Genomic DNA, 16,935 nt, shown 5'->3' with positions numbered 1-16,935 from the left:
ATGGGTATAACAGGGCAAGTATGAGAAAGTGAAATCATTTGTGTGTAAAACAGTCGCCTCTCCTAGCTGGTGTCACGTTCTGTGGTGTTACACTACTTGCAGCATTACACAAACAGTCTTACATTGCGTTCTGCTATGTTAGTTGCTACAGATGCAGGAGAGCTTGGCCAGAGGCAGACTGAGTCTTGGGCCTCAGCAGAAAGACTTTGAGCAGCTGTACTCTACCAATGCTCACCCCCCCACTACTCCTCTTGCTCAGAATGACTTGCATGAGATAGCTCATAGAGAAACGTGCTCTTTAGAATTTACGTCGGGCACCCAAATACAAGGCAGAAGGGAAAGAAGACCAGACCTTTCCAGAGGCTATGGTCACACTCCTCTGCTAAATTACTTCATTTGTCTCCTCTGACCTGAATGACAGAGCAACATCATAGCAGAGTCACGCATAGATATTCTGACCTGATGAGAAGCAATGTGTAGGAGTCTGCCTTTGTCTTTAGCTTGCTGCCTTGACTCGCCCTCTTCACCTTCTGGACTCCTACTTCTAGGGCCCCTGTTTGCCCCTCTTCCCATCCCTGCTCGCTACTGTATCTACCATCTAGAGAATGTTTTCTGCTAGGAGCAATAAAGATGAAAGCACACACGTACTCAGGCACTCGCCACCCGTGAAAGGAAGGAATTCTGCTCTTTTTAGGACATGAGTAATATTCATCCTGACCTTGGCATTGAAAGAACATTCTCTGGTCCTTGAGTCACTGAGCCTCACCACAGCAAGTAGGGTGGATTCTCCTGCCAAAAAAAGTGCTTGTCCCAAATCTTTCACATAGGTCGAACTACTGGTTGAGCATCAATACGATGCGTGGTTTGTTGCTTTTTACATACAGTTATTTCATACGGTTCTGCTTTGCACAATCGCAAGCCTGTGTAAAAGGCCACATTAATAAAGGCTTGTTCTTTACCAAAGACAAAAAAAATCAGAGCTGGAATCTCTGAGCTTTGGTGTCTGGCTGTTGTGGTTTAGGCCCAGCCGGCAACTAAGCACCGCGCAGCCGCTCGCTCACTCCTCCCCCCGCCTCGTGGTGGGATGGGGAGGAGAATCAGAAGAAAAATGTAAAAACTTGTGGGTTGAGATAAGGACAGTGTAATAGGACAACACAAGGAGAGAAGAAATAACAACAACAAAACTACTAATAGAAGTATGTGTTACGCAAGTGATGCACAATGCAATTGCTCACCACCCAGAACCCAATGCTCAGCCTGTTCCTGAGCCACCATCCCTCCTCCCCTCCCCTGGCCAGCTCCCCCAGTTTATATACCGAGCATGATGTCATATAGTATGGAATATCCCCTTGGCTACTTCAGGTCAGCTGTCCTGGCTGTGCTCCCTCCCAGCTTCTTGTGAAAATTAACTCTATCCTAGCCAAACTCAGGACACTGGCCTAGTCAAAATGTCCTGGGAGCTCTGTCTGTCAGAGGTCAGGAGAGAAAGGCCGTCTGTCACTGCTGGGGTGCCTGGCCAGGTCACAGAGCTAGATGAAAGCAAAATCTTTGCAACTCTGAATCAGAATTTCCACAGCTTAAACAAAAATACCCTCAAGTTCTTCTAGAAATTCCACCATGTGCCATCATATTAAAACCCACGTAACTCATCACCAGCATGAGTTGAGATGCACCCCACACAACAGCTGATCCGGCTAACGGGACAACTAGCATCAGTTGTAAGTGCCCTCTCAAAGCAGACAACAGCCCTCACCTCGAGAGGGAATCTGATCCTGGTCTGTTTATTCATCTCGTTCTGTCCCAGTTTCCTTATTGACTAAATTCGAGGTCCACTCTCCCCGTGCATTCCCTGTCTCTCCTGCCTGTCTCCTTGTCTGACCTCTTTTGCTGCCTTTCAGCTCCCAGTCCCAGTTTTCATCTGCAGGAATCTCTTGCATGTTTTCCTCAAAGGCTCTTTCCAGGTACTTTCTGCACTTACTCTCTCACCCCACCTTCTGTCTAGCCACTCGCAGATAAGCTCCTGCGCACACAAGTGTTCATCAAATACAGCTCCCAGTTCCCTCTCTTCAGTCCGCTGAGTAGTTCCTTGTTCTAGCCTCCATGTCTAGCCAATATCAGTTGACTTCTCCTTAACCAACTCTCGTATAATAGTAATGAAAAACCCTACAGAGTGCTAAGGAATGCAAAGTTCACATATAGAGCAAGTTAAGTATTGCACAGGGCTTCAGCCAGCTTCTGGAGCTGGAATCCATGAGGAGAGTGTAGATGCCCTTACTGAGGGTACAGCAGACACCGACTCCTCCTTTTCCCAGTTACATGGTTTGGCGTTATTCACAAGCAATGGGAAAAGCACTTTACTGAAAATGTGTATTCACAAGCGTGAAACCAGAGCGCGTCTTGCTTAGCCGTTCAGTACGAGTGGTCCCACAGAATTAAAGCAGTAAAATCAATACAAAGTTAGAATTAGTACTGCCTCGCACAGCTTTCATTTCCATTCGGTTTAGCATGAGCTATTTCCGGGAATCTTTAACATCACAGTCATATTCTGCATTTGTGCAGGATCTCTGACTCATTTAGCATTGTTGACGGACCTGACCTAGATATGAATTGGGGCTACATAGCAAAGGAGGTTGTCTGTAAAACAAGACTCTGCCTCGTTTGTTACAGAAGCTGGGAAATACTGAGAAGTAAACACGAAGTTTTACAAAGGGAAATCAAGAATAGATTTTCCAGGAGAATAATACTTTTCTCAAAGAGTTCATTTATGATATAGAAGCAGTGTTCATTAATTGTGTCTTCCTCCTTTTCTGGTTGCTCACCATGGCATCTTGCAATGTGCTTTGAAAAGTGTCACGTATTTCTATAGCTGAAAATTTTAGCATCTGTGCTTAAATGTGATAATTGCTTTTAAAAACCCTCATCCTAGATCTCTTAAATTGAACATATAAAATCAGGGAAACTTTTGACCCTAAACTTCAGTGCTTCACACTTTCCCTTTTTCCCCCCAAGCATTTTGTGAAAATAAAGCCATTTCTGTCGAAGCAGCAAATCAATATAAATGCCCCATAAGCACCCACAACAAAATTAAGCAAGCCACGGGGAGGATGCAAAGCTCTATATAGGACACATACCAAGCGCTATTTAATTGCCTAAATGAAGCAGTAGTCCTGTGAGAGAAAACAGTAAATTATGTGATCACAGACCTAAGGATCTGCAACAAAAAATATCAGCAAGAGGATAAAAACAGAAGTATGCTGATAGTCTTGACTTTGACACTTAATGAGCTTCCAGTGCTTGACTTTCCAACCTCACTGATGCTTTTTATAATATTAGTATTTTTAAAATACAAAAACCTTTAGCATTTTATGAAGTAAAATGCATAAAGCATTTTAACAGAACTGCAGAACTCAGAGACACGACAAACTACATATTGTAAGAAATCTTCAAATCAACTTTGCGCACGCTTGCTGTAGAATTGAAGAAACCAACCCAAAATGTCTGTTGGGGTTCTTTACTAATACAAGGAATGCTACAGTACATGTGCACTTTACTGCAGGTGAGTTTACTGTACTTGCTTACAAACAATTTTTTGGGCAGTACACAGTTCTCACTGGAATCCTAGAGGTGGTCTCTGATTTCATATTTTTTAGAAGAGCAGTTTGACCAAAAAGCAGTTTTGGATAAACGTGGTAGGTATATTCTTAATACAGATGAGATCACTTTACAGACTCGTGTGAAGATTTTTCCCACTTCTTTCACGACAAAGGGCATTGCAGCGTGGGACAGTTGTGATCTAGATCAGATCATTCAGAAGGTCATACAAACAGCACTGCTTTTGTACAATTTTTTTCCCTTTTGATTAGTACATCAGGAACTACGATTCTTTTCTCTAGGGATAAGAAGTATTTTGTTAGATGTTATTTAAAGAATAAAACATTGATAAACTAAGTTGTTATCCTTTCATGTAGTTAAAATATTTTAATTTAACATAACTGATAGAATTATTCTTTCAAGGAGAGGTATTAATACTAATTAGAGTATTTACTCCTTGAAGCCCCCTTTGCGTGTTCTCACTTTGAGATGCATCTTTATTACTGCTGAACTTTAAAAAAAAAAAAAAACTTCCATAATTTAATTTTTTTTAATTGCTAGAGCAAAAGTTTCCTCCTCCCCAACACTGAATGCTTGGAACCAAAAATACAAATATTTGCAAAGATATTTCCTAGTTTGCCAGCAGTACCATACCACAAATTTTAATATTTTGTATTCCTCACGTGTCACTGCAATTCGTATTTCTAGACTTCCCTTGGGTCGTTTTGAGGACATAATACTCATTACAGACATTACAGAAACGTAGCCAGAGCTTGGCCCATGCAGTTAGGCCGTGACACCGGTTTCGGCAGTGTCGTGGTTTAACCCCAGCCAGCAACTTGGCACCATGCAGCCGCTTCCCCTCCCTGCTCCCAGTGCGGTGGGGAGGAGGAAAAAAAGAAGTAAAACTCGTGGATTGAGATAAGAACAGTTTAATAACTAAAGTAAAATAAAATACACTATGAACTTATAATAATAATAATAATTGTAATGAAAAGGAATATAACAAAAAAAAAAAAGAAATAACACCCAAGAAAAGATAAGTGATGCACAATGCAATTGCTCGCCACCCACTGACTGATGCCAGAGCCACGATCCACCCCTCCCGGCCAACTGCCCCCTGTTTATATACTGGGCATGACGTTCCATGGTATGGAATACGCCTTTGGCTAGTTCAGGTCAGCTGCCCCGGCTCTGCTCCCTCCCAGCTCCTTGCACACCTGCTTGCTGGCAGAGCATGGGAAACCGAAAAATCCTTAACTTAGGATAAGCGCTACTTGGCAACAACTGAAACATCAGCGTGTTATCAACATTATTCTCACACTAAATCCAAGACACAGCACTGTACCAGCTACTAAGAAGAAAATTAACTCTATCCCAGCTGAAACCAGGAGAAGCAGCTACGCAGTGTAAGCGGGCAGCGAACCTCAGGAGCCTGCAAATAGCGTAACAACCAGTGGCGCTGCCACTGAAGCAAGTCTTCAAACTACACCCTCAAAACGTACTCTAGATTAATGCCCACTTTACAATCCTGAAATTGGACATACCTGTTCCTCAGTCACAACAGTAAGTTTATTGCTATCTAACTATACCTGTTAAATTCTGCACAGCCAAGTGCTCAATATTCAATCTGCAAAACAATCTAGATGATACAAAACTTGTTTAAAAAGAGTTATTTGTAACCTGGATTGTTTCTCTCAACCAGCCCAGGGACAACTGCACTGAAACAACTGAGCAGAGAGCAGAGAGTGGGAATGGGAGTTGTATCACCATTCATTGATCCGTAACATCTCTTTAATTTTAAGTCAATTGAACAGGTTTTAAACCAGTGCAAGTATCAGCTTTCATTTTACACTGTAGAGACAGCCTGAGTCCATCACCTTCACCTCCAACTCAGAGACCTGGGCGAACATGTATGACCACGTAGGGAACATGTTTCATTATTTTTAAAATAAAAGCACCATTGTTTAATGAGAGCAAAGACTAAAGTTTGTGAAGGAAGGAAGTAGTTCTTCAGTAACAGTTTTGTAAACTGTTTTTCCACTAAGGGAAAACTCTAGCCATATTTACAGCTGTGGAGGTATTCAACAGTGTCCATTTAAGATAGATTCTGGGAGAGGACATGAAGGAGAGCATTCTCAAAATATTTTAAATATATAATTTAGGGTATATAAGGTATATAATTTGAGTTTAATAAAGATACAGGATTCTCCAAAGAGAAGCTCAAAGCACTATATTAAACAAAAATATTAGGAGTTTAAAGTGAATTTACCTTCACCTTCTTGTGAATAATACTGCTCTTTATCCCTGTGCCATCAGTTTGATCATGTGTGGCAAAAGTCAGTCCACCACCACACAGGTTTAAGAGGAATTTTCAAAGCTATTCAGCACATTTTTTTTACGTCACTTTTCTTTTCCCATTGATTTCAAAGGGAAAAAACTCAAGCTGATGCTGTGCACTTTTGGAAGTCCTACTTGAAAATGCAAAGGAGGTGAATGCTCAGAAATTATAGGAGGTTGTTTTGCAACTAGTTTTATGCTTAAGAAAGAGAAGTTGTTACTGCTTTACTGTAAATACTTAATTTTTTTCCACAGTATCTGTCTGGAGTAACTGTATCTGCTTGGTATTTTTATCTGCTATGTTTAATGTGGAGTTCTGTGTTTAGGACTGCATAATTGCTGTTTTCTTGTTACAGAACATTAACTTTATGTTTCTGGTAACAACTTTATAATGAAAATGCTAATAAAAATGGGGCAGTGCAAACTGCACATTTACAAATCTCTCCAGAGCTTAGTATGAGGCTTATCATAATTCTTGCCATCTTCAGGATTGTATAGTCTACTGATACTGATTACACTGCACAGTTAATTTAAAAATTATCTCCTGCAGGCCTGAGAGAAAGGCAACAATTATAAATAACTTCAGAAAAAAATATATACATACTGAAAATGCTTCTAATAAACAGATTCTAGTTTTCTCAGTGTAGCAATATCATCACTGCAGGACTTCGAAACACCCCGTATTAATCACATTTCTGCTTGCAGGTTTATACTGTTTAATCCTATTACAACTGTACAGCATGTTTCTCCTTTGCTAGGTGATGTCAGACTATCTGGAGACAGCAGCACAGCTGGAACACTGTGCAGATTTAAATGGTGTTCTTCCTTGTTCTTTTAAGGACCTTTTGATTGGGGATTGCTGTCTTACACAGGCTCTTATGAGACAGGAAATTATATTAAAAAAATGAAAGTTAAGAAGAAACGTTATTACGCGCTGTTTCTTCAGTCTAGTACAAAAGGAACACCATGCAGCTGGACTGAGCTAGAAATGCATGTGAGAAAGCAAACTTTGCCAGAAGCTTTTCAAAATGTAGCACTGTCAAAATAGAAGATTATTTGTATTTGTGATGATGTATTAAAAAATACAGTGCAACGTCCAGACAGCACCCTGATTTCATGCTCCTCACCTTTACTGTAATTCACGGAAAGAAGAAATATATACGTACCAAATAGAAAAAGTAAATTCATTGTACGAATAGCATATTCTCAATACCGCTAAGAGAGAGTGGTATGGAAAAAGGCACAAAGACAGGTGTAGAAGACAGACATCTTTGTTACCGCGTTCCTACCGGGAAAGTTGCCACAGCTCTCACTGAACAGCGAGCTATTTATAGAATAGCGGAGCAGAGAGGAAAAACAGCACCAATCACGCTGGTTTTGATTTATTAACTCTACGGTAGGAATTTGACAACCATGATATACCCAAACTGCAAACTCTACAAATCTGACAGTTCCTACATGATTTGTGTGATTTTGATTTGATCATATGTTTGGCTCCAGCAGACTGCTGTTCTATTCTTATTCTTCATCGATTTTCTGCAAGATTAGCATGTCATTAAATACTTCATAGCTTAAGTTCCTTCCTAGGAAAGTGAGAGCCACCACCACTACCTAGGCTAAATAATTTTAGTTCCTCCAATTAAATACATACATATATATATTTTACATGCACACCCAATTACCCACGTTCTCTTTTCCACATACACTTTATTTGTGCTACTAAAACACGTCTCAGACTTTATTTACCACTGGTGCTTTTTTTTTTCCCCAATAAGCTCAAACAGAATATGATACGCCTTCATCTATCCATCAAGCTCAATGGGTAAGGCAACCGTAAGTTTGTTCAGAACTCATTGCTTCATTACTAAAAATGTTTTGAAATTACAAGAAACAGTACACATACATTACTGGATCCCTAGGACTTTCACCCAGAGAAGGAGAAAGGAAAAGTAATGGGGATTTCCTTATAAGCAAATAAAGGTAGTTTGTTTCATCTGTTTACTGAAAGATCTCCTTTTCTGATAAAAAATACCACTGTTAGTTATAAAAATGTGGTAAAAAATACCACCGTTAGTTATAAACTCTGACAGTTGTCTACCAAATACGTGCAACTGAATGTTTTTAAAATCAAAGACCACTGCTCCTTCTCATACAAAAGCACCACAGAATTTATGCAGTCTGGAAGCGTAACATTCACTATTTTGATTCTTTTAACTATATTTTTTACATAAGTACAGTAATCCAGTAAAGAATTTCCCATTCTTGGGGATTGGAGATGGCACCTTTCAGTGTCCTCAGCTCACAGGCAACTCCCAACCCACTGTCACTAGCATTGGAAGCCAAGGTGCTGGGCTTTGAGCAGCAGTGACTGAGGCACGGGCATACTTTCCTCTCCTGCCTCGGTATGGATAAGCACGCTAACGCATGGAAAAAAAATCTGCAGCTAAATTCTTCAGAGCCTGCCTGCCTGCCTGCAGCTTCTGGAGGTCTTCAGAAGCATCCAGACTTTCCCACTGACTGCAGAAGGAGACTGGTGGGACTACTGTGACCATCTAAACAACACTTTAAAGGAGCACATGCCTACTTAGGAAACAAGGCAAAAAAAAAGTTATCGAACTCGTGCAGTGTCGATATCATTGATTTGCTCATTAGTCTTTGCATATTAGCATTGCAACTGCCACAGTTATCACAGCCCGATAATTCACTCGTCGACATAATAAATATTGATGACAGAAAAAAAATCCTTAACAAGGGAAGAGCTGTCAGTCAGTCCTTTTTCAGAGTAATATTGCTTGACTGGCAAAAAGTCCTATCGCCACCTATTCGTTCTTTGCTCCTTACAAGGAGGAGAACACATGCACTGCACAGTGCTTGTGGATATTTTAACCAAAACCCCTCCATCTCTCTTACAGATGAATTTTCAAGGTAGTATAGAGATTATACCACAAAATGTTTTAAGGAAGATTTACAATTTCACAATTTTCCTAAAATCACAAATATTGCTCATCTTTTGAATACTTCAGCTACTAAAATGTAATGTTAACAACACTGAATTGGATTGTCTACAGGAAGTCCATGTAAGAGAAGATGACTTTATTTCTCTTAACTCCATCTAGAGGCTCCAGTTAAACTCCTTAACTGGTATAAGCTGTTCGAATTTCCTTTTTTATTACTCCTTCAGTTTAAGCTAGTATCTTCAGGTTTCATTCTGTAATATCTCAAAACCAAGCAACTGTATGTTCTATCTGGGATTGTTCTCTTGGCTGTGCTACCAGGGTCTTCCTGGTCCAAGAATGATTCCTCCCCCACCACCTTCTCCTCCCTGATAGAAATTAAACACACTCAACAAGTTTTTAACTCCAGTGCTCTAATGAGATAATTGCTCAAATTGGAAGGTAAAAGAAAATAAGCTTTGTAGCTTGCACACCTGAATATTTCCCCTATGTTTGGAGTGTTCTTCAGGTCATTTTCTGTTTTATTTTAAGAATGAGTGAAAAATTAAGCTTTAAAGGTTTAGCTGTATTTCTTTCTGCCTCACTTCTCTCTCTGAAAGAACAGCCCAGTTGCATAATATGTGAAGTGCAGTCCCTAAAAACCATCTGCTCAGTCTACTTTCATTAGTACATCACATCAAGGGGTTTGGTTTTTTTGGGGGGGTTTATTTTTGTAACACAAACACCATTACTTAAGCATCTAATAAAAATACCCGAGTTCGGTTTTCATGTTCATACAGGGAAGCTATGCTAATAAATTAGTCATCCCTGTCATATCTCAGCTGTCAATTTTGCAAAACTTGTTTATGATTAAACCCACTTATGTATCGTGTACGCTTCACGTGCTTTACATGACTGTTTACTTTTGCTCATATTTGGTATCTCCTGATAAATTCTGCACCATAACTGAAGCCTGATTATAATCTCATTCATATTAATGAAAGCCAGAAGAAAATACCTTAGAAGTCAGTGAAGTCACCCAGATGTAATGGAATTTAACGGAGTCAGAATCTGGCCTTCACTTAACAACAACTACAGATTAATTAAATGCTCTCAAGTCAGCACTGCTATTCTGCTATAAAAACAACCATCAAATCTAATTCATAGATGTGAGCTATCACTGAGATCAAGGCGTTGGAAGCCATTAGTTTAGTGTGACCTCACTTACCTATTTTTCTAGCAGAAATGCTGCAGCTCAAACAAAAATTCAGGGAAGTTCGGTACTCTAGGATTTTCCAATATCCCATCTGGGCACACTGGAGGAAATCTGTCCGAGGACCAGCAGAACCTTCACGTACCTTGTGGTTCCCATGCAGGCAGGCCATGTCTGCAAGAGCTTCAGTACCGAAGCTGTCGGTGAAAGGTCAGAGCTTGGCACAGCGCAAACCTCCGCATGCCCACTGTCACACAGAAATACGCATTTCAGTCCTCTCCCTGACTCCTGAGAGGCAAGGAAAGCTTCTCATCCCTTTCACTGGGGAAGCCCAGACAGGGATCTTTTGTCCATGAGGGCAAACGGAAGCCTCCCATCTATGGCTTTGGGGAAGGCTTGAAATATCACAGTATCTCCCTCTCCCCTTCCCCCTAAAAGAGCTGATGCCTACCTGAAAGCTACCAGCCCGGCAATGAAGGTCTGTAGCCCTTCTTGTCCTATCTTGTCTGCCTCTTCCAACCACTTCTTAGCCCCTCTGACACACACTTCCTTCCTTCCTTCCCCCAACAATCAGTTTGGAACTGTAGAAACTCAACTTTTCTTTCCGCCATCTACAAGCCCATACAGATCCCTGGACAACCTTTCTCAGTCACCTCTCACAAAGTACATGTAATGCCCTAGAGATTCTCCTGTTCCTCTACTCCTGGAGGGAAGCAGCACCATCAGTAGTCCAGGAGGGAGCCGTAAGACGGCTGTGGAGTCTGCAGAAGGTATTGTCCTCATTCACCGAGGTGTCTCAGAGAGCAACAGTAAGCAGCTGAGTGTCTTCCCCAATCCCTCCACACTGAGGTATGATGATGACTACAACCATGGACATCCCTAACTAGGATACACTGGTGGCAAGACAGGGCAGCTGAATGGCATGGTGAGTGGAAGGAGGGCAAGAAACAGACTAGAGCAAAGTAGGAATTGAATAAGTCCATGCCATTAAATAACTTCTTAGATGATTATATCCATCCCCGAGCTTTCTTTTGAAGTGTGCAGAATTGGTTCTTTCCAGAACAGTCATCCCTGAGTTTTAAGACCATTTTTCTTCAGGAACACCTTCTCCTAGCCCACCAAGTGGGCTCCTCCTGCCCTGGAGTCCTCTAACACCACCCAAGCAACGCTACCGTTGCACCCTCAGGCATCAGAATACACCCCCACCATCACCCCCAGGCATGCAACATGCACCTCGGGTTCCTGCCCTGAGAACACTACTCCAGTGAGCCACAGCACAGCCCCCTGCTATCAGACGCTTCCAAAAAGGAAAGGAGGGAGCACACACCCATGTGTTTGTCTTATGACAGCAGCAGCGCTACACAGGCGATGGAGGAGATCCAAAGTCAAATGCTAGGTCGTGCAGATCCAGCCAGTCTAGAGGGGACAGCTCTGAGCGCTGTGGGTGCAATCTTTTGGGTGGCGGTGGGAAAAGAGCCAGGGGGAAGAAGGAATCACTCCCTGGAGCAAGTGTATTTATCAATATAGATATAGCCTGTACGTTGGACAGATTCAAGTCTTAGCCTACATCTTATTTACAGGAGGAAACTTTTCTATCCCTAAACGAAAAAGCATAAACTCCTCCTAACTTTATACAACAGTTCACAGACGCACAGAATGTACTTGCCTGCTTGCAAAATAAAAAAAGGTATTTATCAAAAAAAAAAAAAAAGAGGTATGAGGTTTAATTAAAATGCTTCTACATCAAAAAGGGCTGTTTTAATATGGTATTGCAGACTTTGTTGTGCATCCCACAATACTAACTACTGCTTCATCAGCTGAAGTAGTAATAAGCTAACATTCTTATCAGCGTAGCCCTAGAAAAAACTTCGCTAGATCTTGACTTTTCTTACCACTGCTATATACACAGTCTTTATGGTACAATATCTTAAATTAGTACTTTAAGCAGTCAAAATAAATAGAAAAAAGTTTTAAGATGAAGATTTGTATGGAAATTATTTCTGATTGTTCAACATGCAATAGAATTTTCCAGTCTTAAAAAAATGAAGATGAAAAACTATATCCAAAAACTTTACTTTTACCATGAAACACCCATCCATAAATTATTTAAATATTTATTGTCTGCTACTAAACATGTGAAATGGCCAAAGTTTCCATTTCCTGAATTCACTGATTAAGAATAGGAACTTCAGTGCAGCAGCAAAAACTCAAGAAGGTTCAGAAAGGAGCAAAAAATTTAGAAATCTGGGAATTCTGTGCTTCACCGAAAGCCTACAGAAGACCAATCAATTTAGCTGATCAAGAAGCATATAATCATAACTTAAAGAACATATGTGGAAAAGATTCCTTACTTCTTAACTTAGTTTTCACTAAGTTTTCTAATGAGAGGAAGCCAGAGCTAAACATAGATGTAAATATATTTACTAGTGGAAGATGTAACATCACTGTTAGAATTCCTGCAGAACAGAAAGAATATGAACAGACAAGTGAACAGGTCCTTAGCCCACCAGGTTTACAATGAGGCATTAGAGAGACAACATCCATATATATATGAGAGTCAAATGGTATACTGCTCAGTATGGCGGGCAGCTGCCTCAGAACAGCACCTAACCCTGACGAAAAACCCAGCCTTATCAGATCTGACACAAAGAGAGAGTTTTAATGAAGGTTTCCAAGGGCCATGAGTTCATTTTTAACAGATGTTACAGAAGGAGCGACTCCCGTCAGCAGCTGTGCTCAGGACAGTGGCAGTAAATAGATGACATTATACAGACGGGCTGCTTGTGTGTGTTGTCACTCATGATTTACTAGAAAATAAATATAGAGTTTCAGTTTGGGCATGAAGCTCCTTTTTTGGGGGAGGGGGTAGGCATTTTTGCCATTTTTTAGTATCTCAGTTTAAGAGAAATGGGCAAAGTCTACCACTGATACTTTTTTTTTCCGTCTACTTGTATTAAATATATTTCAGTAAAATTAGATCCCATTTTTGCTTCAGAAAAATCAGTTTATAGTATGGTCATATATTGATTCTTAGATATCTTGAACAAATGAAGTTTTATTCCATTTTACAGTAAAAAGACATATGACTTGTTCTCTCCCTACCAACTCTGTGTTTAAGTATTGCTAGCCAAGGGAAGTTTAAGCAGCAAAAAAAATTCTCAGGATTAAAGTTACCAAGGGTGCAATTTAAACTATTCCAACAAGGCACTTAACATTTTATAAGGATTTTAAAGTGTTGTTGTAACATTGAGAATAAATCAGGAGCAAGTTTCCCTGCGTTCCCGTATTTACCAGTCAGTTGAGTAGGTCTGTGTCATAGTGTACGTCTAACGTACTTAAAACCAAGAGTGATAAAACAGTACTCAATACTTCCTTCTGCTTTACATTTTGTTATATCTCTGTGGTAGAAGTCATAAGAACACCACACATTGGCAAACCTTCAAGTAGCAGAAGATAAAATTTTCACATAGCATGCTGACTTTGGGAAATACTCTTTTCAGGGCTACTTAGGCACCTAATTACTTTATAATCCTTGAGAATTAGAAAATAATTTGCGAGTGGGATATTCTCACCCGATTCATTTTCATATTTTTAATTTTTTTTTTTTTTTTTACTCAATGTCAAAAAGGTTGGATTCTTATGCTCTGTGAAGTTTTCCTATTCTACATAAAATACGAAGACTGATCGCCACGAGTCCAGAAAACTCTGAGACTGGGCTCTGTCCTATGTAATGTTTGTTATGACAATTTAGTTGTCAGAGATGGACAGTTTATCTTCATAATATCAATTAAGCTTTTGGGCCTTCACAGAAGTGTTCTCTGAATTAGAGGATTTGGTGAATCCTCTTCCCCTGGACAATATCATCTGTAAGACTTGCCTGGTATCTTTCCACACCTAAGAAAATGGCATCTTGTGAACCCCCTAGAAGACACCCTTGTGAAACATTCCTAGCTGCAACTACCCCTGACAATGCAAATTCCTTAAAACATAAACCAGCACGATATTCCCTACTCCACACATTTACAGCTCAGAGTGAAGAACAGGCTCTGTTTAAAGCAGTGAAAAAATTATGTACCCGTTCCTGATCCTAGATCTAAGCAAAGGGAGCCTGAACTTACTCAGCCCTTAGAGATCAAGGCAGCCTTACAATAACCCTTGTTAGGCCACAGCAGCTCTTCAAAACTGCATTCAGACGGGTGCATCTGACAAATTTAACTACCAAGGAAAAAGCCACCCACTATAAAACAAACAAAAAAGGAGAGAGGTCCTTGTGAACATTTCTGGATCCTTGTGAACATTATCCAGTGAACCTGGCTCACTGGATAATCCCTTCTTCTGTTTTATGTCCACAAATAAGGTTTGTACTCTGGCAACTCTGGCAAAAAAAGGTCCTTCATTCTGATTCAAAGGAACCGACTCACAGACGGACTGTAAGCCAAAGCACCTTTATTTTCGCTAGCGGGGAGAGCATAGGGTCCTGCCTACAAAATTGCATCTCCATCCAGGTGAAACCCCAGTCAGCTTATATAAACAGTCCTGTTAGACATCCCGCACATTCCAGGGCCTATCCCCGACCAGCAAGCAGCCTGGCCACAAAACTCCAACCTACTGGAACCAATCCTAGATAACAAGGCACATCCCAACAGAGCCAGAGCACACAAAATGTAACCAACAAGACACAATTCCCTAGCCACACCTGCCAACCCATACCCGTGCCCAACAGCGGCCCAGCCACGTTAAGCAAACCCTCAAGCTACACCAAACTCCATTCCTTAATTCAATACCTCTGTCTTTGTTAACCTTGGAGGATTCGCTCCTCCCTTTGCTGTATTCTCAACCTAAGGCCACCAAAGACACTATCTCTGACTTTGCCTTACTGGCACTTGCTTCCCTATTCTCTTCCCTTGAGAGGGAGAACTCTTCCTTTACTTCTGAGGAGACAGGTAGGAGTGAAAGACAAAGAATTCCTTTATTGCAATTAAAGGAGCTCTGCATTTCCTTTTGTCTGAAAGGAACCAACTGGAACGCTCTACAATTTCTAAGTTTGGACAAAGCTCTGAACCTTAATTTTGTGAGTGGATTAAAAAAAAGTTTCAAGGACCAATACTACAACCCACAAAATAAATATAGATTTGTCATAAACATGGTCTTCTATTTTCTTTCAGTGTCTTTTAAACATAGCAATCTAGAAAGTCCCAAAACATCTGTTCCCAACAATGTAAGTGCCAAAGTGTTTTTATGCCTGGAAAAAAATTGACAGGGTCCAGTTAAAAAGGCCTGCGTCACCACAACATCACCAAAAAATTCACAAGCCTCGTAATTCTCATTTTCTGACACTCATGTATACACAGGAGGGACCACAAGCTTCAGAAGAAGGAAAAACACGATGGAGGTAGCGACGTGCCAATATTTCCTGTACAGATGGATGGGCAGAGCTATCTGTGCATCTGTGTCTGATAACATGGCTTAATACTGCAGGCTTCATTAATCAGTCCTTACGGGAGTACATAAAACTTTATTACAGAAATAGCAATACTAAATTCCTGCACATAAATTCACTGCCCAGTAACCTCAAGCTGTGAAGAACACCATTTTGTGATTAGGACCACACTATAATGTGTTCTGCTTACCCCCCCCCCCCCTTTTCCCCCCCCCCCCAAATTGTTCAGTAGAAAATAACTAGCCCTTGTGGCTACAGGGGCGATCTTCAAGAAGGGAAATCAGTGATGGTTATGCCAAAGCAGTTCTGTTCCAATCATGCAGCCAGCTGGTATATTCCTGAGCACCAGCAACGCTCTGGACAGCACACGAGAGCCAGAATGCCTCAATACAAGCGGGCGAAGCTTCAGACTTTTTCGTTCTGTGCAAACGGAGACAAACACAACACAAGCCTGGCAGGACCCCACAGCACTGGAGAACATCCTGCCATAAGAGCGGAGGAAGGAAGACACCTTTCAATAATCAGTTCCGTCATTTAAGTAACCTCGCTTTAAACAGCATTTATATTCAATTGTATCAAAACAGTTTGGGGTAGGGGGACATATGCCTCATCATTAGAATTTAAATTTTGGACCCAAAACTCTGTAGGAGCCTGGACTACTTGACAGAAAAAAGGAAGACTCCAACAGAGTAAAGCAGCACTTCACTGAAGTGCAGAATTCTTCAGTAAGTAATGTTACTTTCTTAGGTAAATGTAATCAGGTTCTTGGAAGTTTCTCTTCAACATTGCAATTTGAATTAAAACACGTCTTTAAAATACAATGTGGAAGAACCTCACAAGCATACAGGCAAGTGTTCTGCAGTTGAATGAAACCTTTATCGCCCCTGCTGAAGGGGTAACAGGTATCGATAGGCTTGGTTCTGTGCAGAAGCTTCCCCCCAGGTACGATGGGAGTTGTGAAGGCAAGAGGTAACAGTGCCCAGAACAGGTCAAACAGATGCGATGGACCAGTGTCGTGGTTTAACTAAGCCGGCAACTAAGCACCACGCAGCCGCTCACTCACCCGCCCCTACCCAGTGGGATGAGGGAGAGAATCGGAAAAAAAAAAAAAAACAAAACAAAACCCACCAAACAACAAACTCGTGGGTTGAGATAAAGACAGTTTAATAGGACAGAAAGGAAGAAAAACAATGATAAAGATAATAATGACAATAATAATACTACTAAAAGAATTAGAATATACAAAACAAGTGATGCACAATGCAATTGCTCACCACTCGTTGACCGATGCCCAGTTAGTTCCTGAGCAGCGATCTGCCCCTCCCGGCCAACTCCACCCAGTTTATATACCGGGCATGATGTCATATGGTATGGAATATCCCTTTGGCCAGTTTGGGTCAGCTGTCCTGGCTGTGTCC

Source organism: Gymnogyps californianus, chromosome 2, assembly GCF_018139145.2.
Source record: "Gymnogyps californianus isolate 813 chromosome 2, ASM1813914v2, whole genome shotgun sequence".
NCBI lineage: Eukaryota > Metazoa > Chordata > Aves > Accipitriformes > Cathartidae > Gymnogyps > Gymnogyps californianus.
The sequence above is the reverse complement of the archived record's forward strand: the minus strand, read 5'-3'. Positions refer to the sequence as shown.